Raw genomic sequence first — 27,764 nt, forward strand, 5'->3', positions numbered from 1 at the left:
CGGTAAATATTTATTTTACTTATTTCTTTAGAAGCCGTGTTGGCAATATTTTTCTTCTCATTGCCCACTGAAAAGTAATTTCAACGGGAATAATGACAAATATTGAATACTTCCTTCGTTCCAGTTTATGTGAACTTATTTCCTTTTTGGCCCGTTTCAAAAAGAATGACCCCTTCCTTTTTGGTCCGTTTATCCTTAATGAGATGATTTATAGCCACACAATGACTATGATTTATTTTAGGCTATAAATTTTAGAAGTCTTTCTTTTTAAAACTTCATGTCCAGTCAAGCACTATCACATAAGCTGATATGGAGGGAATACTCTCTAACGGGTAAATATTTATTTTACTTATTTCTTTAGAAGCCGTGTTGGCAATATTTTTCTTCTCATTGCCCACTGAAAAAGTAATTTCAACGGGAATAATGACAAATATTGAATACTCCCTCCGTTCCAGTTTATGTGAACTTATTTCCTTTTTGGTCCGTTCCAAAAAGAATGACCCCTTTCTAAATTTGGAAATATTTTAGCTTAAACTTATAAGTTTACCCTTAATGAGAAGCTTTTTGAACCACACAAATACTCCGGGTCCCCTTTTGACTTGTTTAGGACCACAAATTTCAAAAGTCTTCATTTTTTCTTAAACCCCGTGCCCAGTCAAACAGGTTCACATAAATTGAAACGTAGGGAGTACCTTTTATGGTCGGGAGGGGATTTTTTGCCCTTTGATCAATGTTCAAAGTAGGCAGCTACACTACAAGAAAAAGGCTCATTAGCGATCAACATTTAGCGACGGATTGAAGTCTGGTCGCTAAAAGTATACTTATAGCGACTAGTTTTATTTTTGGTACCTAGTTCTAAATTAAATAACGAGACTAAATCTCTCCCTATAATTGAAAAATTTCTCGTCCTTAATATGCAGAATATAGCGGGGGTGCGAGACTTGAGATGCCGCCCAAAATTTCTTCTAAAATTTTAATATATTTTATTAATTATAAAGAGATAGAAACCTCGAAAAAGAAATAAAAAATAGAAATACTTAAAAACATTCCCCAAGTCGTCATTTAGGAACTAGGGTTTACTCTCAATCTCTCAACGTTTCTTTCAAAATCCCTAAATCCTTATCACTTTGACAACTAGTTTTGGTGTTTCATCAAAATATGTTTTTGATTTCATTATTCAAAGTGACGATTTCCATCATCAATCTGTTCACGACTATTCCTCAAATTATTCAATTTTGCTGAGTTATTTTGAGTAATTTTTTCCACCACCAACTGAAGTTGGATCGGTGCGTTGAGTTGGCATTTTGTGATTCAACAAGCTGTTTTTATGGCGAGGCCGTCTCTCTGAGTCATTTTGAGAAGAAGAGCTCATGTGTTATTCACTTCAGCCTCCGCATTGACATAGGAAGGAATTGTTTTATTATGGTCCAAGGTGCTTCCAGGAATATTAGCGCGAAATTCTTAAGTTTTGCTTCCCATAATCATATTCTCTTTATCTGTTTCAGCTATGCTTGTATATGTGCGCTGACAATTTTGTTTCTTGAATGCAAGATTTGATTATCTTTACAACGTTCTTAAGAGATGAAGTGTTCTAATCATTGGTTAGTGTTCTTTTGTTCCACTCACTATTTTAGACTTGCTGAATTTTGCTATTAATTCTTGTGGGTTTTGTTTCATTTCATTTATTGGCGCAGTTAGTGATTTTTGGTACTTATTTTCATTGTTGCTCTTCATTTTGTTGATGGATACATGTTATCCATGTTTTTGCTGAAATTGGGTGTTTATTTTATAGTGCGCTTCTTAATATTATTATACTAGTGTCAAATATTGCTACTACTAACCACTCTTTTACGTAAAATGAAGCTTTAATCAATAGGATTATTGTACTTTGTTACCAAGTGATATTAGATGAGGTGCTTAATTGAGCTTGCTAGTCTATGGTGATTATCAAGTTCATGTATCTTCTTTTAAATATGAGTGATAGTTATTGTCACGACCCTAAACCCAGCCCCAGTCGTGATGGCGCCTCTCGTGAAGACAAGGCCAGCCGACACGAACTTCCAATTAAATTAACAGATAATAATTCATAATTAAGTCATTAATAATGATAAATCCCATAATAGAGTGAAATATAACAACCGCAGGAAACCAAATACAGCCCGACATCAGGATGTTACTAGTCATGAGCATCTAACATAAGTCTAGGAATATGGTAAAGGAACTACACCGTCTATTACAAATCCAGTACAAGGGAAATAAATAATGATAAGAGGGAGGAACACTGGGCTGTGAACGCCAAACAGCTACCTAGTGGACTCCGAGAATATGCTGGAAGCTATCAACCTTCGCTAGCAGGACCTGAAGCTCCTGAATCTGCACACAGGGTGCATGGAGTAAAGTGAGTACTCCAACTCAGTGAGTAATAACAATAAATAAAGACTGAGCGATAAGAAATCATGTAAAACACAACAACATGCTATAAAGAAGCAGAGTAATACAAAATAAATGCAATAGAATAGTGAAATCTTATAAAACACCTTGGTTCAGAATAAGCTTCTTTAAAACACCTTTTTCAACAGTTAAACAAGTAAATGAAAAGCAGTTAGAAAATATAAACACATAAAATTCACCCCTCGGGCACAATGTCAACAAAATCAGCCCCTCGGGCAATAACATGGAACAACACTAACCCCTCGGGTTATATCTCATATCACAATGGGTACCCGTGCTCACTGGGGGTATACAGACTCCGGGAGGGGCCCATTACGGCCGAAGCGCAATATCAGCCATCTCGTGGCATAATCAATAGGCTCTCGACCTCATATCAAGCCACCTTATGGCGTACAATCTCAGGCCCTCGGCCTCATAATCATAAATCAGTGTATCACTGTTGTGGAGTGCAGCCCGACCCAAAAATATTCGCACAACACAGGCCCTCGGCCTTACTCAGTCAGAATCTTATAAGCTACTAGGGCAACAGTAAAACATGATGCTCAGCCCAAAATATTATTTAATATGTTAAAACAGAGTAAATATGGATGAGTTATGAAAACGACATAATATAGCATGACTGAGTACATATATTAAAATCAAAATAGTGAGGAAATAACAGTAAAAATCCCCTAAGGGTCCAAATAGTTGGCATTAAGCCCAAATATGGCATTCAGCCCAAAACATGATGATAACAAACCGTTTTCACTTAGATACGCGGTAAAACAGTCATTCGGGATAGACTAAGTCACAATCCCCAACGGTGCACGACCCCACACTCGTCATCTAGCGTGTACGTCACCTCAATATAGCACAGCGATGTGAAATCCGGGGTTTCATACCCTCAGGACAACATTTGCAATTATTACTCACATCAATCCGGTCCAAACTCTAGCCCGCGATGCCTTTGCCTCTCGAATCGGCCTCCGGATGCTCCAAATCTAACCAAAATCAGTGCAAAATTATCAAAAAGTGCTAAGGGAACAAAGCTCACTCGAAAGAAATCAAATTACAACACAGATCCCAAAATTGGCCAAACCTGACCCCCGGGCCCATGTCTCGGATTCTGATAAAAATTACATCAATAGACTCCTCATCACTCCCCGAGTTTATTCATATCAAAAGCATCAAAATCCAACCACAAATGACCCTTCAAATCCCAAATTCTAGGTCTCTAATTACAAGCCCTAGTTCTTCAATATTAGGCTTAAATTCCATGATTAATTAGGTAAAAACACATTAGGATCGAGTATTAAGTCCATAAATCTTACCTCCAAGTGTTTCCCCTTGATTCCCTCTTCAATCCTCTTCAAAAAGCTCCAAAATCGCTCAAAAATGGTGAAAGTTAGCCCCAAAATTGCCGATAATGGCTATTTAAACATTCTGCCCAGGCATTCAAATCGTTCTTCGTGAACGCGGTCAAAGCCTCACATTCACGAAGAACAACCTGACGTCGACCACAAATTCCTCTTACGCGAACGCTACCACTCCCTCGCGAACGCGATGACTCCACATCTCAAACCATCGCGAACGCGTTTGATATCTCCCGAACGTGATGCTCAAAGACCTCAGCCCTTCGCGAATGCGGGTCCTCCTTCACGAACGTGAAGACCAAACCTTCAGCCTCACATTCTAGCCCACTCGCGAACGCGAAGGCCAACAGGTCTGCAACACACACAATAGTTTTCTGCAACTTTCTACAACTTGAAATGGTCCGTTTAATCATCCGGAACTTACCCGAGGCCCTCGGAACCTCAACCAAACATGCCAACATATCCCATAACATCATTCAAACTTGTTCCAACCTTCGGAACGCTCAAAACAACATCAAAACACAAAATTCGCATCGGATTCAAGCCTAAGAATTCCAAAATTTTCTAAATTTTGCTTTCGATCAAAAAGTCTATCAAACCACGTCCGAATGACCTGAAATTTTGCACACACATCCCAAATGACACAACGAACCTACTGCAACTTCCGGAATTCCATTTTCCGACCCCTATATCAAAATCTCACCTATCAACCAGAAAACGCCAAAATTCCAATTTCGCCAATTCAAGCCTAAATCTACTCTGGGCCTCCAAAACACATTCCGATCATGCTCCTAAGTCCCAAATCACCTCCCGAATCTATCCGAACCATCGAAACTCACATGTTATCCCTTTAAAACATAAGTCAACATCCGGTTGTCTTTTCCAACTTAAGCTTCCTCAAAAGAGATTAAGTGTCTCAAACCTTACCAAAATCTCTCCAAACCCGAGCCAACCAACCCGGTAACCCAAAATACAGCTGAATAAGGCAATAAGAAGTAGAAATGGGGGAAATAAAGGGGTAACTCATGAAACGACCGGCCAGGTCGTTACATCCTCCCCCGCTTAAACAAATGTTCGTCCTCGAACGAGTCAAGAAACATACCTAAAGCCTCAAACAGGTGAGGATATCTGCTTCGCATCTCCCGCTCGGTCTCCCAGGTAGCCTCCTCCACGGGCCGACCTCTCCACTGCACTTTCATTGAAGCTATATCCTTTGATCTCAACTTTCGAACTTGACATTCCAAAATAGCTGCTGGCTCCACATTATAAGTCAAATCACCATCTAACTGAACCGTGCTGAAATCTAGAACATGAGATGGATCCCCAATATACTTCCGGAGCATAGAAACATGAAATATCGGATGCACAGTCGACAAGCTGGGTGGAAAGCAAGCTCATAAGCCACCTCCCCAATCCTCCGAAGCACTTTAATAGGCCCAATGAACCGAGGACTCAATTTACATTTCTTTCCAAATCTCATAACACCCTTCATGGGCGAAACCTTCAACGGAACCTTTTCACCAACCATGTAAGACACATCTCGAACCTTCATGTCAGCATAACACTTTTGCCTCGACTGCGCTGTATGAAGCCTCTCCCGAATCACCTTCACCTTTTCCAGAGCATCCTGCACCAAGTCTGTCCTCAATAGCCTAGCCTCACCGAGCTCGAAAAAACCAACGGGAGATCTACACCACCTCCCATATAAAGCCTCATATGGAGCCATCTGAATACTCGACTGGTAGCTGTTGTTATAGGAAAACTTTGTGAGCGGTAGAAACTGATCCCATGACCCTCCGAAATCAATGACACAAGCACGCAACATGCCCTCCAATATCTGGATAGAACGCTCGGATTGCCCGTCCGTCTGAGGGTGAAAAGCTGTGCTCAACTCAACCTGAGTACCCAACTCTCGCTGCACCTACCTCCAAAATTGTAAGGTTAACTGAGTGCCCCTATCTGAAATGATAGAAACTGGGACACCATGCAAAGGAACAATCTCCCGGATATAGATCTCTGCCAACCGCTCTAAAGAATATGTAGTACACACAGGAATGAAGTGCGCAGACTTGGTCAGCCAATCCACAATCACCCAAATAGCATCGAGCTTCTTCAAAGTCCGTGGGAGCCCAACTACAAAGTCCATGGTGATCCGCTCCCACTTCCACTCTGGAATATCCATCTGCTAAAGCAAGCCACCTGGTCTCTGATGCTCATATTTCACCTGCTGACAATTGAGACACCGAGCTACAAATCCCACAATGTCCTTCTTCATTCTCCTCCACCAATAATGTTGTCTTAGATCCAGATACATCTTCGTGGCACCCGGATGAATGGAATACCATGAGCTATGGGCTTCCTCCAAAATCAACTCCCGAAGCCCATCTATATTGGGCATACATATCCGGCCCCGCATCCTCAACAGCCCATCATCACCAATAGTCACGTCTCTGGCATCATCATGCTGAACTATGTCCTTAAGGACAAGCAAATGAGGATCATCATATTGGCGCTCTCTGATGCGATCATATAAGGAAGACCGAGAAATCACACAAGTCAATACCTGACTGGGCTCCGAAATATCCAACCTCACAAAATGATTGGCCAAGGCCTGAACATCAACTGCAAGAGGTCTCTCCCCAACCGAAATATATGTCAAACTCCCCATACTTACCGCCTTCCTGCTCAAGGCATCGGCCACCACATTGGCCTTCCCCGGATGGTACAAAATGGTAATATCATAATCCTTTAGCAACTCCAACCATCTCCGCTACCTCAAATTGAGATCCTTCTGATTGAACAGGTGCTGGAGGCTACAATGATCAGTAAACACCTCACAAGACACACCATACAAATAATGCCTCAAAATCTTCAACGCATGAACAAAGGCAGCCAACTCCAAATCATGAACATGTAGTTCTTCTCATGGGGCTTCAACTAGCGAGAAGCATAAACAATAACTCTACCCTCCTGCATCAACACACATCCAATACCAACTCTCGAAGCATCACAATACACGGTATATGAACTTGAAGCTGATGGCAAACCTAACACTGGAGCTGTAGTCAAGGCAGTCTTGAGCTTCTGAAAGCTCTCCTTACACTCGTCCGACCACATGAATAGAGCACCCTTTTGAGTCAACTTGGTCAAGGGCCATACGATAGATGAGAATCCCTGAACAAACTGGCAGTAATAACTTGCCAAACCAAGAAAGTTGCGAATCTCTGTGGCTGAGGACGGTCTGGACCAACTCTGAACCGCCTCTATCTTCTTCGGATCAACCTGAGTACCCTTTCTAGACACCACGTGCCCCAATGAACTGAGCCAAAACTCACACTTGGAGAACTTTGCATAAAGCTTCTCCTCTCTCAATCTCTGCAATACAACTCTCAAATGCTCCGCGTGCTCCTTCTGACTACGCGAATACACTAAAATATCATCAATGAAAACTATGACGAACGAGTCGAGATAAGGCCGAAATATGCTGTTCATCAAATGCATGAACGCTGCTGGGGCATTGGTCAGCCCAAAAGTGTCTCGACCCTAACAAGGACCCGGTCGTGATGGCGCCTCTCGTGAAGACAAGGCCAGCTGACACTTCCCACTTTCCAATTATTAACAGTTAAGCATTTAAGAAAATGGTCTAAACATGATAAAATAAATCCGAAATAACAATGATAACATAAATACGCGGAAGAACACCCATACACAGCCCTAACCAGGGTGTCACTAGTCATGAGCATCTATAAGTCATAATACAAATCCGCTAAGTCAACAAACTAGTACAGCTATCTGAAAAGAGATAGAAGTGACAAAGGAGTAGAGACACGAGGCTACGGATGCCAGCAGCTGCCTTGTGAACTCCAAATGTCTGCCTGAAGCTGGAGGGATCAGCACTCCGGAGTGGTACCAGCTACGCCTGAATCTGCAAACAGGGTGCAGGAAGTAAAGTGAGTACTCCAACTTAGTAAATAACAAATGTAAATAAAGGCTGAAAGTAAGAAATCACGTAAGACACAAAGCATTCTATAATGAAGCAGTAAAACAATTAAAACAGTAAACCCATGAAAAATAGGTAAAATTCTTTAACTCAAACGTAGTTTCATGAAAAGCCTTTTTCAATCATTAAGCAGGTAATTGACAGTCAAATTATGAAAAGTAAACACATAAAGGCTCGCCCCTCGGGCACAATATCAACAAATCCACCCCTCGAGCAACATCTCAGAACAGTACCAGCCCCTCGGGCTCAATCTCACATCACAATGGGTATCGCGCTTACTGGGGGTGTACAGACTCCTGGAGGGGCCCCTTACGGCCCAAGCGCAATATCAAGCCACCTCGTGGCATCATCACTAGGCCCTCGGCCTCATATCAATCAAGCCACCTCGTGGCGTACATATCTCAGGCCCTCGGCCTCAAATCAATATTAGTGTTTTCTCACAACGTAGGCCCTCGGCCTTACTCAGTCAAAAATCCTCACAAGCCACTCGGGCAATAGTAAAATAGTGTTTCTCAACTCAAACATCATTTAAAAATATCATTTAAGTATTAAAACTGAGTAAACATGGCTATGTATGAAAAAATGAAAAATAACATGACTGAGTTCAAGTATAAAGTCAAAATAGTGAGGAAATATCAATAAAAAGCCCCGAAGGGTTCAAATAGTTGGCACTAGGCCCAAATATGGCATTCATCCCAAATAATAAAGATAGCAATAGTTTTCAATCAAATACGCGGTAAAATCATCAATCGGGATGGACAAAGTCACGATCCCCAATAGTGCACGACCCCACGCTCATCATCAAGCGGGTGCCTCACCTCAATATAGCACTACGATGTGCAATCCGGGGTTTCAAATACTTAGAACATCATTTACAATCATTACTCACCTCGAACCGGTCAAATCTCTAGCTCGCGACGCCTTTGCCCCTCGAATCGGCTTCCACATGCGTCGAATCTATCCAAAATCAGAACGAGGACGTTAAAATAGGCTAAGGGAATGAAGCCCAAGCGAAAATAATCAAAATACTATACAAATCCCAAAATTACCAAAACCCGACCCCCGGTCCCACATCTTAGAATTCAATAATTTTCACATCAATGGAATCCTTATCCTCCCACGAGTCTACATATCAAGAACACTGAAATCGGAGTCCAAATGACCCCTCAAATCCCCATTTAAAGGCTTCTTAAACTCAAGCCCTAATCCCCAATTTTTCTTCCTTAATCTCCACTAAAACCATGATTAAACAATGGAAAAATGCTCTTAAACCCAAGTAATTAAGCTTAGGGGACTTACCCAACTAATATCCTTTGATTCCTTTTGAAATCCTATGCCTTAGACTCTTTCCCGTCTTCAAAGATGATAAACTTAGCAAAATTTTGCGAAGAAGACAATTTATACCTTCTGCCCAGACCTTTTCACATCTGCGATCCCATACCCACTTCTGCGGAATCACTTAAGTTCCCAGCCATCCGCATCTGCGGTTCCTCGCCCGCATCTGCGACATCGCACATGCGGTTCTCCTAGCCGCTTCGGCGGTCCCAGTCAAACATACCTCTGGTCGCTTCTGTGGGCACTCTCTCACATATGCGGCGCTGCACCTGCGGTCCCCAATCCACAGGTGCAAAAATACTAGAAGTAGCAATTCAGCAGCTGCAACAACAAATCCAAACTTCCCGTTAACCTTCCGAAATCACCCCGAGGCCCCCGGGACCTCAACCAAAAGCAAAAACATATCCTAATACCTTATTCAAACTTGCTTCAATCATCAATACACCTCAAACAACATCAAATCACCCAAAATACATCGGATTCAAGCCAAATTTTCAAAAATCTTCCGAATTCCGCTTTTGATCAAGAACCCAACCAAACCACGTCTGAATGACCTAAAATTTTGCACATACATCCCAAATGACACAACGGAACTACTGCAACTCTCGAAATTCCATTCGGACCCCTATATCAAAATCTTGCCTGCCAACCGGAAATTGCCAAAATATCAACTTCGCCAATTCAAGCCTAAATCAACTACGAACCTCCAAAATTCATTTTGATTATGCTCCTAAGTCACAAATCACCTCCCAAAGCTAACCAAACCATCAGAACTCACATCCGAGCCCTCTAACACATAAGTCAATACCCGATTGACTTTTCCAAATCCTTTTTCCGAACCCAATCCGACCAACTCGATACCACATAACACAGATAAACAAAGAGTAACGAAGCAGAAATAGGGAAAATGGAGCGGTAACTCATAAGACGACTGGCCGGGTCGTCACATCCTTCCCAACCTAAACAAACATTCGTCCACGAACGACTCAAGAAACGTACCTGAAGCCTAAAACAGGTGAGGATATCTACTCTGCATCTCCCGCTCGGTCTCCCAGGTAGCCTCCTCCACGGGCCGACCTCTCCACTGCACTTTCACTGAAGTTATATCCTTTGACCTCAACTTTCGAACCTGACGACCCAAAATAGCTACTGGATCCACATCATAGGTCAAATCATCTTCTAACTAAACCGTGCTGAAATCCAGAACATGAGACGGATCCCCGATATACTTTCGGAGCATAGATACATGAAATACCGGATGCACAGTCGACAAGCTGGGTGGAAAACAAGCTCATAAGTCACCTCCCCAATCCTCCAAAGCACCTCAATAGGCCCACTGAACCAAGGACTCAATTTACCTTTCTTTCCAAATCTCATAACACCCTTCATGGGCGAAACCTTCAACGGAACCTTCTCGCCAACCATGTAAGACACATCTCGAACCTTCCTGTCAGCATAACTCTTTTGCCTCGACTACGCTGTATGAAGCCTCTCCCGAATCACCTTCACCTTTTCCAAAGCATCCTACACCAAGTCTGTCCTCAATAGCCTAGCCTCACCGAGCTCGAACCAACCAATGGGAGATCTACACCACCTCCCATATAAAGCCTCATATGGAGCCATCTGAATACTCGACTGGTAGTTGTTGTTATAAGAAAACTCTGCGAGTGGTAGAAACTAATCCCATGACCCTCCGAAATTAATGACGTAAGCATGCAACATATCCTTCAATAACTGAATAGTGTGCTCGGACTGTCCGTCCGTCTAAGGGTGAAAAGTTGTGCTCAACTCAACCTGAGTACCCAACTCTCGTTGCACAGACCTCCAATACTGCGAAGTAAACTGAGTGCCCCTATCTGAAATGATAGAAACTGGGACACCATGCAAACGAACAATCTTCCGAATACAGATCTCTGCCAACCGCTCTAAAGAATAGGTAGTACACATAGGAATGAAGTGCGCGGACTTGGTCAGCCGATCCACAATCACCCAAATAGCATCGAACTTCCTCAAAGTTCATGGAAGTCCAACAACAAAATCCATAGTGATCCTCTCCCACTTCACTCGGGAATATCTATCCGCTGAAGCAAGCCACTCGGTCTCTGATGCTCATATTTCACCTGCTGGCAATTGAGATACCGAGCTACGAATCCCACAATATCTTTCTTCATTCTTCTCCACCAGTAGTGCTGCCTCAAATCCTGATACATCTTCGCAGCACCCGGATGAATGGAATACCGCGAGCTATGGGCCTCCTCTAGAATTAACTCTCGAAGCCTATCAACATTGGGTACACAAATCCGACCCTGCATCTTCAATACCCCATCATCACTAATAGTCACATCTCTAGCATCATCATGCCGAACTCTGTCCTTAAGGACAAGCAAGTATGGGTCATCATACTGGCGCTCTCTGATGCGATCATATAAGGAAGACCGAGAAACCACCCAAGCCAATACCCGACTGGGCTCCGAAATATCTAACCTCACGAACTGATTGGCCAACGGTTGAACATCAACTGCAAGAGGTCTCTCCCTAACTGGAACATATGCCAAACTTCCCATACTCATTGCCTTTCGGCTCAAAGCATCGGCCTCACATTGGCCTTTCCCGGATGGTACAATATAGTGATATCATAATCCTTAACCAACTTCAACCATCTCCCCTGCCTCAAATTAAGATCCTTTTGCTTGAACAAATGCTGAAGATTGCGATGATCAGTGAACACCTCACAAGATACGCCATACAAGTAATACCTCCAAATCTTTAATGCGTGAACTATGGCAGCCAACTCCAAATCGTGAGTGGGGTAGTTTTTCTCATGGGGCTTCAACTGACAAGAAGCATAAGCAATAACTCTACCCTCCTACATCAACACACAACCAATGCCAACTCTCGAAGCATCACAACACACGATATATAAACCTGACACTGATAGCAAAACTAACACTAAAGTTGTGGTCAAAGCTGTCTTGAACTTCCAAAATCTCTCCTCACACTCGTCCGACCATACAAATGAAGCACCCTTCTGAGTCAACTTGGTCAAGGGCGATGCGATAGATGAGAATCCCTGAACAAACCGGCGATAATAGCCTGCCAAACCAAAAAAGCTGCGAATCTCTGTCGCTGAGGACGGTCTGGGCCAACTCTGAACCGCCTCTATCTTCTTTGGATCAACCTGAATAGCCTCGCTGGGCACCACGTGTCCCAAGAAATCCACTGAACTGAGCCAAAACTCATACTTGGAGAATTTTGCATAAAGCTTCTCCTCTCTCAATCTCTGTAACACAACTCTCAAATGCTTCGCGTGCTCTTCCTGACTACGCGAATATACCAGAATATCATCACTGAAGACTATGACAAATGAATCGAGATAAGGCCGGAACACGCTGTTCATCAAATGCATGAACGCTGCTGGGGCATTGGTCATCCCAAAAGACATCACCAAGAACTCATAATGACCATATCTGGTCTTGAAAGCTGTCTTAAGAATATCCGAGTCCCTGATATTCAACTGGTGGTGATAACCTGAACGGAGATCAATCTTGGAGAACACTCTTGCTCCTTGAAGCTGGTCGAATAAATCATCAATGCGAGGCAAAAGATACTTGTTCTTAATTGTTACCTTGTTCAATTGCCTATAATTAATGCACATCCTTATAGTGCCATCCTTCTTCTTCACAAATAGAACCGGTGCACCACAAGGCGACACACTAGGCCAAATGAACCCCTTACCAAGGAGTTCTTAAAGCTGCTCCTTTAACTCCTTCAACTCCGCTGGTGTCATACAATACGGCAGAATAGAAATGGGCTGAATTCCCGGTACCAGATCAATACCAAAATCAATATTCTTGTCTGGTGGCATGCCTGGCAGGTCTACAGGAAACACATTGGGAAAATGCCTCACAACTGGAACAGAATCAATACTGGGAGTTTCCACATCGACATCCCTCACAAAGGCAAAATACTAAAGACAACCTTTCCCAACTATACGATGGTCCTTCAAAAAAGAAATTACCCTACTGGGAACATAATCTGTCAAACCTCGCCACTCAATCCGTGGCACACCCGGCATAGCCAATGTGACTGTCTTGGCATAACAATCCAGAATAGCACGGCACGGAGATAGCCAATCCATGCCCAAAATAACATCAAAATCTACCCTGCATAACAACAAAAGATCCACTCGGGTCTCCAAACACCCAATAGTCATCACACACGACCGGTACACATGGTTTACAACAACAATATCGCCCATCAGAGTAGATACGTGAATAGGTGAAATAAGAGACTCACGGGGCGTATCCAAATAACAAGTAAAGTATGATAACACATAAGAATAAGTAGAATCAAGATTAAATAATACAAGAGCATCTCTGTGGCAGAATAAGACAATACCTGTGATCATGACGTCTGAAGCAACATCATTGGGTCTAGCTGGAAGTGCATAGAAATAGGCATGACCGCCACCTGATCGGCCTCCCCCTCTAGGGCATCCCCTAACTGACTGGGCGGGTGGTGGTGAAGTAACCGGCGCTGAAGCCGATAGCTGACTCCTCTGCTAAGAGGAACCCGCAAGACGACGAGGGCACTGCCTCCACCTATGACCCATCTCTCCACACTCATAGCAACTCTCAAGTGTTAGAGATGGGGACTGAAGGGAACCCCTAGCACTGGAATGACTAGCAGATGCACCTGGCATAGAGGAGCCCTGAACTGATGGATCACGGGACGAACTCTATGCTTGAAGGGCACTAAGTGATGACTGGCCCTGATGAGAACTATGAGAACCATGACCCGATAATGCCCCACGATAACCTGGGCGGGCTGGCTGAGCATGCCTGAATGGACGGCCTCTGCCGTGCTGAAACTTACCTCTCGAAGGAGCACCACCATAACTACCAGATCCTCGAGGCCTCTTAGCCTTCCTATCATCTCGCTCCTGGCGATGAACTGACTCAATCTCACGAGCAATGTCTAAACCTCCACAAAGGTAGCACCAGACACCCTCTCCCTGGTCATGAGAATATGAAGCTGATATGTGAGGCCATCAACCAACCTCCTAATCCTCTCTCTATCTGTCGGAACCAACCAAATAGCATGACGAGCTAACTCGGAGGACCTCATCTCATACTGCATCACAGTCACCTCTCCCTGACGTAACCACTCGAACTGCCTGCGCAACTCCTCTCTGCGAAACTGCGGCACATACTTCTCCAAAATGAGAATGGAGAACTGCTGCCAGGTAAGGGGTGATGCACCAACATGCCTACGCTTCTCATAAGCGTCCCACCAAGTGAAGGCAGCTCCAGAAAACTAAAAAGTAGTGAAAGCGACCCCGCTGGTCTCCAGAATACCTGCTGTGCGAAGAATCCTCTGACACTTGTCCAAGAAACCCTGACATCCTCGCCCTCTGCACCACTGAAAGTCGGAGGTTGAAGTCTACCAAACCTCTCCAACATGCGCTGCTCGGCCTCTGGCATGGAAATAGCTACATAGACATGAGCAGCTGCAACCGGCTGGGCTGGATGTGCCCCCGGTGTTTGAAGTCCCTGCACGACCTGCTCAGGTGTGCGAGCGGCGGGGGTCTGAGTGCCTCCCGGCCTGAGAAGTAGTTGCGGCTGTAGTAACTGAGACCACCTGAGCTAGGACAGTGCATACTGATAGAATCTGAGCCAAGGCCTCCTACAGACCCGGAATCATAATGGGCACAACTGGTGCTTGAGCTAGTGCTGCTGGAGCGTCCACAACTGGGACCTGATCCTGAACTGGGGCGACCAATAGATTTGCAGGTGCTGCCCTAGCTGCTGTGCATGCCACACCCCTGCCCCTACCGCGACCATAACCACATCCTCGGCCTCTAGTGGCCACTATTAGTGGTACTAGTGGTCGTCAATCCTGACCGGTAGCGTGTGTCCTCACCATTTGTGAGAGAATAGAATAACAGAAGTTTAGTGCTCGGATCAACAGATTCGCACGACAAGAATTTAAAGAATATGAAGTTTTTCCTAAAGATTCTGCAGCCTCTCGAGGATAAATACAGACATCTCCATACCGATTCGCGAGACTCTACTAAACATGCTCATGACTCCTGAAACCTATATAACCTAGGTTCTGATACCAACTTGTCACGACCCTAAACCCAGACTTGGTCGTGATGGTGCCTCTCATGAAGATAAGGCCAGCCGACACAAACTTTCAATTAAATTAACAGATAATAATTCATAATTAATTCATTAATAATGATAAATCCCATAAAAGAGTAAAATATTACAACTGCGGGAAACCAAACACAGCCCGACATCGGGGTGTCACTAGTCATGAGCATCTAACATAAGTCTAGGAATATGGTAGAGGAACTATACCATCTATTACAAATCTAGTACAAGGGAAAGAAATAATGATAAGAGGGAGGAACACTGGGTTGCGAACGCCGAGAAGCTACCTAGTGGACTCCGAGAATATGCTAGAAGCTATCAACCCTCGCTAGCAGGACCTAAAGCTCCTGAATCTGCACATAGAGTGCAGGGAGTAAAGTGAGTACTCCAACTCAGTGAGTAATAACAATAAATGAAGACTGAGCGATAAGAAATCATGTAAAACACAACAACATGCTATAAAGAAGCAGAGTAATACAAAATAAATGCAATAGAATAGTGAAATCTTATAAAACACATTGGTTTAGAATAAGCTTCTTTAAAACACCTTTTTCAACAGTTAAACAAGTAAATGAAAAGTAGTTAGAAAAGATAAATACATAAAATCCGCCTCTCGAGCACAATGTCAATAGAATCAGCCTCTCGGGAAATAACAAGGAACATCACCAGCCCATCGGGCTATATCTCATATCACAATGGGTACTCGCGCTCACTGGGGGTGTACAGACTCCGGGAGGGGCCCCTTACAGCCCAAGCACAATATCAAGCCATCTCGTGGCATAATCAATAGGCTCTCAGCCTCATATCAAGCCACCTTGTGGCGTACAATCTCAGGTCTTCGGCCTCATAATCATAAATCAGTGTATCACTGCTGTGGCGTGCAGCCCGACCCAAAAGTATCCTCATAACACAGGCCCTCGGCCTTACTCAGTCAGAATCTTATAAGATACTAGGGCAACAGTAAAACATAATGCTCAACCCAATATATCATTTAATGTGTTAAAACAAGTAAATATGGATGAGTTATGAAAACGATATAATATAGCATGACTGAGTACAGATATTAAATTCAAAACAGTGAGGAAATAGTAGTAAAAATCCCCTAAGAGTCCAAATAGTTGGCACGAGGCCCAAATATGGCATTCATCCCAAAACATGATGATAGCAAATAATTTTCAATCAGATATGCGGTAAAACAGTCATTCGGGATGGACTAAGTCACAATCCCCAATGGTGCATGACCCCACGCTCGTTATCTAGCGTGTGTGTCACCTTAATATAGCACAACGATGTGAAATCCGGGGTTTCATAACCTCAGGACAACATTTGCAATTATTACTCACATCAATCCGGTCCAAACTCTAGCACGCGATTCCTTTGCCTCTCGAATCGGGCTCCGGATGCTCCAAATCTAACCAAAATCAGTGCAAAACCATCAAAATGTGCTAAGGGAACAAATCCCACTCGAAAGAAATCAAATTACAACACAGATCTCGAAATTGGCCCAACCTGACCCCCGGGCCCACGTCTCGGATTCCAATAAAAATTACATCAATAGACTCCTCATCACTCCCCGAGTTCATTCATATCAAAAGAATCAAAATCTAACCACAAATGACCCCTCCAATACCAAATTCTAGGTCTCCAATTACAAGCCCTAGTTCTTTAATATTAGGCTTAAATTCCATGATTAATTAGGTAGAAAACACATTAGGATCGAGTATTAAGTCTATAAATCTTACCTCCAAGTGTTCCCCCTTGATTCCCTCTTCAATCCTCTTCAAAAAGCTCCAAAATCGCTCAAAAATGGTGAAAGTTAGCCCCAAAATCGCACACAATGGCTATTTAAACATTCTGCCTATGCATTCAAATCGTTCTTCGCGAACGCGGTCAAAGCTTCGCGTTCGCGAAGCACAACCTGGCGTTGACCACAAATTCCTCTTATGTGAACGCGACCACTCCCTCGCGAACGCGATGACTCCACAGCTCAAACCATCGTGTACGCGATGCTCAAATACCTCAGCCTTTCACGAATGTGGGTCTTCCTTCGCGAACGCGAAGGCCAAACCTTCAGCCTCACATTCTAGCCCACTCGCGAACACGAAGGCCAACAGGTCTGCAACACACACATCAGTTTTCTGCAACTTGAAATGGTCCGTTTAACCACCCGAAACTCACCCGAGGCCCTCGGAACCTCAACCAAACATGCCAACATATCCCATAACATCATTCAAACTTGTTCCAACCTTCGGAACTCTCAAAACAATATCAAAACACCAAATTCGCGTCGGATTCAAGCCTATGAATTTCAAAATCTTCAAAATTCCGCTTTTGATAAAAAATTCTATCAAACCACATCTGAATGACCTGAAATTTTGTACACACATCCCAAATGACATAACAGACCTACTGCAACTTTCGAAATTCCATTCTCACCCCTATATCAAAATCTCACCTATTAACCGGAAAACGCCAAAATTTCAATTTCGCCAATTCAAGCCTAAATCTACTCCGGACCTCCAAAACACATTTCGATCATGCTCCTAAGTTCCAAATCACCTCGTGAAGCTATCTAAACTATCAGAACTCACATCCGAGCCCTTTAACACATAAGTTAACATTCGGTTGACTTTTCCAACTTAAGCTTCCTCAAAAGAGACTAAGTGTCTCAAACCTTACCAAAATCTCTGCGAACCCGATCCAACCAACCCGGTAACCCAAAATACAGCTGAACAAGGCAATAAGAAGCAGAAATAGGAGAAATGGAGCGGTAACTCATGAAACAACCGACCGGGTCATTACAGTTATGTTTGCTAAAAGAAATTAAACTTGTGAATTTATTAAACAGTGACTATTTCAAGTGGTAAAAATATTATTTGCTACTAGCGGTGCTGTATTAGATGGATTGAAGTTATAGAAAAAACGTAAAGATTTATCTGCACAAAGCCTTTGTTAAAATGATAGATTAAAATGAGTAATTTTAAATATGTTGTTGTATGGTTCTAAGACATGTTTTAAACAAAATATTGAAACGTTAGCGAAATGTTGTATTAATGTTGAACACCATGAAAGAGATGAGAGGTGTTTATGGTTTCTCCACAAGTAGGTTACTTGAATAAGTGCATCAGTATTGTACTTGTGGTTGTATAAGAGTTTATGAAAATATTTGATCTTGGTGCAATGGTTGTTAAGGTTATCTTCGATGAAGGAGTTGGTTTATTTGTGAGGGATGTTGCACTATTAAAATGATAGATTTTCTTCTTATAATCTGGATCAATTTTTAATATTTTCTTATTCTCTTCGTCCACTTTACTTATTTCGTTACTGATTCTCAATTTGTCTTTGCTACTCATGCAAATACAATTTATTTTTAGACCGAAACTCAACCTTGCACTCTATATCATTTCATAACCATTTAGTTAAAACTTTATTCTTCTATTCTCTGCATCTCTGTGTCATATGTGACTCTGAAGTTTGCATGTATATTCATAATATAATCTTGTAACAGTTGGGATGCATTTCTTAGGTTCTTAAATATGGTTTTATTTTCGTTGTAACACTGCAACTTTTCATATAGTAAATCTCATACTCTCATCTGATTATGTACTCTTTTTACTTTTATGAACAATATATACCCTCTGACATGGGATTATCAACCAATAGAGTATTTCTGACAAAGTGTGCACCCAAAGCCACTTTCTCTTTATCTCTCACTTTTGTATTTAGCAACAAAAATAAAGCTCCCTGTGTGAAAGCCATAAGAGGAAAAAGGTAGAAGAATTTTTGCTTTTTAAAATTCAATTATATGGCAGATAAGTTCCTTTTCTTGATTCTTTTCCCTTCTCTTTCCAGGAGTAAGTTCGATAACCGAAAACAACGCCATTTGAAGTTGGCACAATTTGAGCTGAAACTTGAGAGAGTTAGTGTCATGACCCAATTCCCGAACCCGGTCGTGATGGCGCCTCTCGTGAAGATAAGGCCAGCCAGACCAAAATGGAACACCTCTTTGAGCAGTTAATTATCATAAACAGTAATAAACATAATATAATATCCATAGATTGCAAAAATTTAACGATAAAAATAGTGGAACCATCCCGACACAGCCCAAACCGGGGTGTCACAAGTCATGAGCAACTAAGAAATCCAGATACAAGTCTACTGAACACTAATTCTGATACAATAGTTCTAAACATGAAAATGATAAGATAAGGGAGGCACGGGGCTGCGAACGGCAACAGCTACCTCATAGTATCTGAATCACTGCCTGAACTAGGAGAATCAGCACTCAGGAGCGGACTCTGCGATGCCTGAATCTGCATACATGGTGCAGGGAGTAATGTGAGTACTCCGACTCAATGAGTAATAATTATAAATAATGGCTGAAAGTATGAAAACACGCAAAGGCACAAAGCAATTCCATATCAAGTAGTAAAATCACTTAAAACAGTAAATCAGTGAAAAAATCAAATGATATTCCTTTGGGTACCCGCGCTCACTCTCAGATCATAATGGGTACCCGCGCTCACTGTGGGTGTGTAGACTCCAGAGGGGTCCCTTACGGCCCAAGCGCTATATCAACCCACCTCGTGGCATCATCACTCGACACTCGGACTCACATCACTCAGCACTCGGCCTCACATCACTCAAGCTAGCTCGTGGCATATAAAGTATCTCAGGCCCTCGACCTCATATAACTCAGCATAACCTCACATATGGCCCTCGGCCTCACTCAATCCAAAAAGTAATCACAAGCCCCTTGGGCATTAGTAAAACAGTAGTTCTCAACACAAAACATGATGTAGAAATATCATTTAAGTTTCAAATCTGAGTAAAAGTGGCTGAGTTTGTAAAACAGTATATATCAACAGGACTGAGTTCAAATAATAAGTCAAGCAGTGAGGAAACAGTGATAAAAATCCCCGAAGGGTTCAAATAGTTGGCACGAAGCCCAAATATGGCAATCAGCCCAAATTATGATGATAACAAATGAATTAAATCAAATGCGCGGTATAATCATCAATCGGGACGGACCAAGTCACAATCCCTAGTAGTAAAAGACCCCACGCTCATCATCCAGCACGTATCTTGCCTCAATATAGCACTACGATGTGCAATCCGCGTTTCAAACCCTCAGGACATCATTTACAATCATTACTCACCTTGAACCGGCTAAATCTCTAGCTCGCGACGCCTTTGCCCCTCAAATCGGCCTCCACGAGCGTCGAATCTATCCAAAATCAGAACGAATACGTCACAATATGCTAAGAAAACAAAGCCCAATCAAAAACAATCAACAAAGGGCACGATTCCCGAAATTACCAAAATTCGAGCCTCGGGCCCACATCTCTAAATCGGGTAAAATTTACATTTTTAGAATCCTCATAACCTCACGGGTCTAACCATACCAAAATTATCCAATTCCGATACCATTTGGTCCTTCAAATCATCATTTTACATTTTTGAATGGTTTCACAATTTTCTTCCCAAATTCCATCCCAAATCACAAATTAAATGATGAATTCAGTGATAGATTCATGTATTCTAGCCAAATCTGAGTTAAAATCACTTACCCCGATGAATTTCTTGAAAAACCTTCGAAAAATCGCCAAAATCCGAGCTCTCTAGGTCAAAATATTAAATAAAATCCAAAACCTCGTATGTATAGGGTACCCCTTAGATTTCAGCCTTCGCGGACCGCACCAAATCGACCGCGGTCCTCACAAGCCAGTGCGGTCCGCGCAAAAACAACCGCGCCCGCACAGGCCTTCCTCTACAGTGACAAACTTTAGTATTTTGGCCATACATTTTTCTACAAATGTCCAAATTTTGATATCTTTACCTTTCTGAAAACTAAACACAAAGAGCTACAACTTTCATTTTTGCATCATCTCAAAATTCCTTGTAGATCAAAAGATATGAGCTTTCGAAGTAGGACCAGCGAATCCTTCCCCATCGCGGCCGCACACCATTTTGTGCGGTTCGCATGAGACTTACCGCGGCCGCACTTCTTTTTGTGCGGTCCGCACTGCACATACCGCGGTCGCACTTCTTTTTGGGCGGATCGCGTGGGTGGTTTCCGAGGCCTGCAACCCTCATGGACATGCTACAACTATGATTTTCGGCCTAAAACATCCCGGAACCTACCCCGGACCCCCGAAACTTTAAACTAATTGTACCAACACATCCCATGACATCGTTCAAACTTGTTCAATACTTCGGAATGCTTACAACAACATCAAATCACCAATTTAACATAGGCTTCAAGCCTAAGAACTCCAAGAACTCTTAAATTATGCTTTCGCTCAAAAAGTCTATCAAATCTCGTCCGCATGACCTAAAATTTTTCACACACATCCCAAATGACACAACGAAGCTACTGCAACTCTCGGAATTCCATTCCGACCCTTATATCAAAATCTCGCCTATCAACCCGAAATTGCCAAAATATCAATTTTGCCAATTCAAGCCTAAATCTCCTCTACAACTTCAAAACCCATTCCGATCGCGCTCCGATGTCACAAATCACCTCCCGAAGCTAACCGAACCATCAGAACTCACATCCGAGCCCTCTAACTCATAAGTCAACATCCGGTTGACTTTTCCAACTTAAGCCTTCTTAAAAAAGACTAAGTGTCTCGTTTCTTACCGAAACCACACCAAACGCAAACCAATCAACTCGACCACATAAAACACGGATAACGAAGCATAAAGAAGCAGAAATGGGGGAAACGGAGCGGTAACTCATGAGACAAATGACCGCCCCCTGATCGACCTCCCCCTCTGGGGCGACCCCTGGCTGCCTGACCTCCACCCCTAGCTAGCTGGGCGGGTGGTGAGGTAACTGAAGCAGAAGTTGAGGGCTAACCCCTCTGCAGAGATGAACTAGCAATACGACGAGGACACTATCTCCACACATGTCCAAACTCTCTACACTCAAAACAACTCCCAAGTGCTGGAGAAGAGGACTGAAGGGAATCCCTCGCACCGGAGTGACCAGCTGATGCACTCGGCATAGAAGAACCCTGAGCTGACGGGGTATGAGATGATCTCTGGGCTGGAAGGGTACTAAGTGATGACTGGCCCTGCTGAGTACCGTGATAACTATGACCCGAAGATGCCCTACGATAACCTGGGCGGGCTAACTGAGCAGGCCTGATAGAATGACTTCTACTATGCTGAAACTGGCCCCTCGAAGGAGAACCACTGTAACTGCTAGATCCTCGAAGCCTCTTGGCCTCCCTCTCCTCTCGATCCTAATGGCGAACCGTCTCAATCTCACGAGCGATATCGACCACCTCTTCGAACGTAGCATCCAACACCCTCTCTCGGGTCATAAGAATACGGAGATGATAGTTAAGGCCATCAACAAATCTCCTGATCCTCACACGATCTATCGGAACCATCCAAATGGCATAATGATCCAACTCAGAAAACCTTGACTCATACTGTGACACAGTCATATCCCCTTGTTGCAACCACTCAAACTGTCTACGCAGCTCCTCTCTGCGGGACTACGGTACATACTTCTCCAAGAAGAGAGTGGAGAACTCAGGCCAAGTAAGGGCGCTGCTCCAACTAGGCTATGCTTGTCATACGCCTCCCACCAAGTGAAGGCAACCTCAGTAAACTGAAAGGTGGTAAATGCCACACCACTAGTCTCAAGAATCCCTACTGTACGGAGCATCCGCTGACACTTATCAAGAAAACCCTGGGCATTCTCACCCTCAACACCACTGAATGACGGAGGCTGGAGTCTACCAAACCTCTCAAGATGACGCTGCTCATCATCCAGCATAACTGGCACAACAAACTCCTGAGCTGGTGCAACCGGCTAAGCTGGAGGTGCCCCCGGTGTCTGTTGTCCCTGCACTACCTGCTCAGGTGTGCGAGCAGCTGGGGTATGATTGCCTCCCCCGGCCTGTGAAGTAGCTATTGCTGTAGTGGCTGAAACTGCCTGAGCCAGGCTAGTGCAAACTGATAAGATCTATGCCAAGGCCTCCTAAAGACCCGGAATCACGATAGGCACAGCTGGTTCCTGAACTGGTGCTGCTGGAGCATCCATAGCTGGAGCTTGATCTGGAGCTAGGGCAGCTGGTGGATATAAAGGTGCTGCCCTTGTTGCCCTGCCTCTGTTGCGTCCACAGCCTCTGGTGGTCTCAGCTAGTGGCACTGGTGGTTATCCACCTCGTCCGGTAGCTCGCGTCCACACCATTTGTGAGAGAATAGAATAACAGAAATTTAGTACTCGGACCAACAAGTTCGCACGACAAGAGTTTCAAGAATATGAAGTTTTTCTTAAAAAGGTTCTGCAACCTCTCGAGGATAAATACAGATGTCTCCGTACCGATCCGCGAGACTCTACTAAACTCGCTCTTGACTCATCAAACCAATGTAACCTAGGCTCTGATACCAACTTCTCACGACCCAATTTCCGAACCCGGTCGTGATGGCGCCTATCGTGAAGACAAGGCCAACGCGACCAAAATGGAACACCTCTTTGAGCAGTTAATTATCATAAACAGTAATAAACATAATATAATATCCATAGATTGCGAAAATTTAACAATAAAAACAGTGGAAACCATCCCGACACAGCCCAAACTGAGATGTCACAAGTCATGAGCAACTAAGAAATCTGGATACAAGTCTACTGAACACTAATTCTGATACAATAGTTCTAAACATGAAAATGATAAGATAAGGGAGGCACGGGGCTGCGAACGCCAACAGCTACCTCGTAGTATCCAAATCACTGCCTGAACTAGGAGAATCAGTACTCAGGAGCGGACTCTGCGATGCCTGAATCTGCATACATGGTGCAGAGAGTAATGTGAGTACTCCGACTCAATGAGTAATAATTATAAATAATGGCTGAAAGTATGAAAACACATAAAGGCACAAAGCAATTCCATATCAAGTAGTAAAATCACTTAAAACAGTAAATCAGTGAAAAAATCAAATGATATTCCTTTTTAAAACAAGTAAAACAGGTAATTTAACAGGTAAATAACAAGTAGAAATCCGCCCCTCGGGCGCAGTATCAATCGCTCAGAACAGTATCAGCCCTCAGGCTCATTCTCAGTACAATATCAGCCCCTCGGGCTCAGTATCAATCACTCAGAACAGTATCAGCCCCTCGGGCTCACTCTTAGATCATAATGGGTTCCCGCGCTCACTGTGGGTGTGCAGACTCCGGAGGGGCCCCTTACGGCCCAAGCGCTATATCAAGCCACCTCGTGGCATCATCACTCGGCACTCGGCCTCACATCACTCGCCACTCAGCCTCACATCACTCAAGCCACCTCATGGCATATAAAGTATCTCAGGCCCTCGGCCTCATATCACTCAACATATCCTCACATATGGCCCTCGGCCTCACTTAGTCCAAAAAACATCACAAGCCCCTTGGGCATTAGTAAAACAGTAGTTCTCAGCCCAAAACATGATGAGAAATATCATTTAAGTTTCAAATCTAAGTAAAAGTGGCTGAGTTTGTAAAACAGTAGATATCAACAGGACTGAGTTCAAATAATAAGTCAAGCAGTGAGAAAACAGTGATAAAAATCCTCGAAGGGTTCAAAGAGTTGGCACGAAGCCCAACTATGGCAATCAGCCCAAATCATGATGATAACAAATGAATTTCAGTCAAATACGCGATAAAATCATCAATCGGGACGCACCAAGTCACAATCCCCAGTAGTAAAAGACCTCACACTCATCATCCAACGCGTATCTTGCCTCAATATAGCACTACAATGTGCAATCCAGGTTTCAAACCCTCAGGACATCATTTACAATCATTACTCACCTCGAACCAGCTAAATCTCTAGCTCGCGACGCCTTTGCCCCTCAAATCGGCCTCCACGAGTGTCGAATCTATCCAAAATCAGAACGAATACATCACAATATACTAAGGAAACAAAGTCCAAGCGAAAATAATCAACAAAGGGCATGATTCCCGAAATTACCAAAATCCGAGCCCGGGCCCACATCTCAAAATCGGGTAAAATTTAAATTTTTAGAATCCTCATAACCTCACGAGTCTAACCATACCAAAATTATCCAATTCCGATATCATTTGGTCCTTCAAATCAGCATTTTATATTTTTGAAAGGTTTCATAATTTTCTTCCCAAATTCCATCCCAAATCATGAATTAAATGATGAATTCAGTGATAGATTCATGTATCCTAGCCAAATTTGAGTTAAAATCACTTACCCCGATTAATTTCTTGAAAAACCTTCGAAAAATCGCCAAAATCCGAGCTCTCTAGGTCAAAATATTAAATAAAACCCAAAACCTTGTATTTATAGAGTACCCCTCAGATTTCAGCCTCCGCGGGCCGCACCAAATCGACCGCGGTCTGCACAAGCCAGTGCGGTCCGCGCAAAAACAACCGCGGCCGTACATGCCTTCCTCTGCAGTGACAAGCTTTAGTATTTTGGCCATAACATTTTCTACAAATGCCCGAATTGCGATATCTTTACCTTTCTGGAAACTAGACATGAAAATCTACAACTTTCATTTTTGCGTCATCTCATAATTTCTTGTAGATCAAAAGATATGAGCTTCTGAAGTAGGACCAGCGAATCGTTCCCCACCGCGGCCGCACACCATTTTGTGCGGTTCGCATGAGACCTACCGCGGCCGCACTTCTTTTTTGCGGTCCTCACAGCACATACCACGGCCGCACTTCTTTTTGGGCGGACCGCGCGGGTGGTTTCCAAGGTCTGCAACCCTCCTGGACATGCTACCACTATGATTTTCGGCCTAAAACATCCCGGAACCTACCCCGGACCCTCGAAACTTCAAACTAATTGTACCAACACATCCCATGACATCTTTCAAACTTGTTCAACACTTCGGAATACTTACAACAACATCAAATCACCAATTTAATATAGGATTTAAGCCTAAGAACTCCAAGAACTCTTAAATTATGCCTTCGCTCAAAAAGTCTATCAAATCTCGTCCGCATGACCTGAAATTTTGCACACACATTCCAAATGACACACACGAAGCTACTACAACTCTCGGAATTTCATTCCGACCCTTATATCAAAATCTCGCCTATCAATCCGAAATTGCCAAAATATCAATTTCGCCAATTCAAGCCTAAATCTCCTCTACAACTCCAAAACCCATTCAGATCGCGCTCCGAAACAAATCACCTCCCGAAGCTAACCGAAACATCGGAACTCACATCCGAGCCCTCTAACTCATAAGTCAACATCCGGTTGACTTTTCCAACTTAAGCCTTCTTAAAAGAGACTAAGTGTCTCATTTCTTACCAAAACTACACCAAACGCAAATCAATCAACTCGGTCACATAAAATACGGATAACGAAGCAGAAAGAAGCAGAAATGGGGGAAATGAAGCGGTAACTCATGAGACGACTGACCGGGTCATCACAGTTAGACAGTAGGTCCAAAAATTTCTTTCATGATTCTTATAAAAAATATGTTTCTTTTACTTGTCAAAAACATATCTATGTGCATGTGCATTGATCATTATGGAATTGCTAATTATTTTCTCACGAGTAAATGGCTAATTGCAAGGACACCAAGTTTTAGGTTCAAATGTAGGATAACTGTCAGTAGTTTATTTTTTTTATTTTTGCATTAGTAGATTTACCTTGACCTGTGTTGAGTGATAAGAAAATTTGCTACATTGAACTGATAGGAACATGAATCCCTCACAGTTTCTTATTTATAGAAGAACCCAAAATATAATTATGATAATGAAAAAGTTACAAGTCACTGATTTTGAATTTTTTTCTTAAATATTTCTGAGCCAAATATATATTTTCTGGAGGAAAATGTGCTTTAAAAGTGCAATTTATTTGTTAGTAGTTTATATAACACTATGTTATTAGATCCTATAATTTTCATCCTATATTTATATGTATTAAATAATGAGGGTTGATTCTTATTAACGCAACATTAGAGACTTTGGATGATTCTCGCTAACGCTGATGTTGAACTTAATCTCTGTTTCTTAGGTTGCGTGGCACTTACAACTTGGGGTGTAATATAGTAAATAATTATCTGTTTGTCTCCCTCTAAGCCCATGGAACCTATTTGTACATAATAAGATGTAGTGCCCCTTGTTATTGATGAAACAAATTCACTTTTTGAGTGTCTCTGATAGAGTTTTAGTTGCAGACATGGCTATTTTGTGTTTTTCTTTCATCATGCAAGTTTTTTATATGACCAAAACATTATTATATTACAATTAGTTTATGAAATAATGTAGGTCTCGCAATTAGTTACCCAATTTTTTTGGTTGATTATTATAGTTTTTTAAGTGAATTCATTTCATACTTCTCACAGGTCTTGAAGACATTAGTTTACAAGTGAAGATGTAGATTTTGGAGACTTCAAGTTGACAAGCTAATTATCATTTGCCCAGAACTATAGACAACAATTTATTTTATTTGCAAGTGATAATAATTTATTTTCTTCCCG

The 27,764-nt window shown here is 42.8% G+C and overlaps 1 long non-coding RNA gene across 1 annotated transcript; it reads left to right on the forward strand.

Moving 5' to 3' along the window:
- The first annotated feature begins 1,046 nt into the window (after positions 1-1,046).
- On the forward strand, positions 1,047-27,764 carry LOC142163577 (uncharacterized). Its single transcript, XR_012694527.1, has 3 exons — positions 1,047-1,432; positions 1,552-1,601; positions 27,630-27,764. It is a non-coding gene; the product is annotated as an uncharacterized LOC142163577 (long non-coding RNA).

Source organism: Nicotiana tabacum, chromosome 8, assembly GCF_000715075.1.
Source record: "Nicotiana tabacum cultivar K326 chromosome 8, ASM71507v2, whole genome shotgun sequence".
Lineage (NCBI taxonomy): Eukaryota > Viridiplantae > Streptophyta > Magnoliopsida > Solanales > Solanaceae > Nicotiana > Nicotiana tabacum.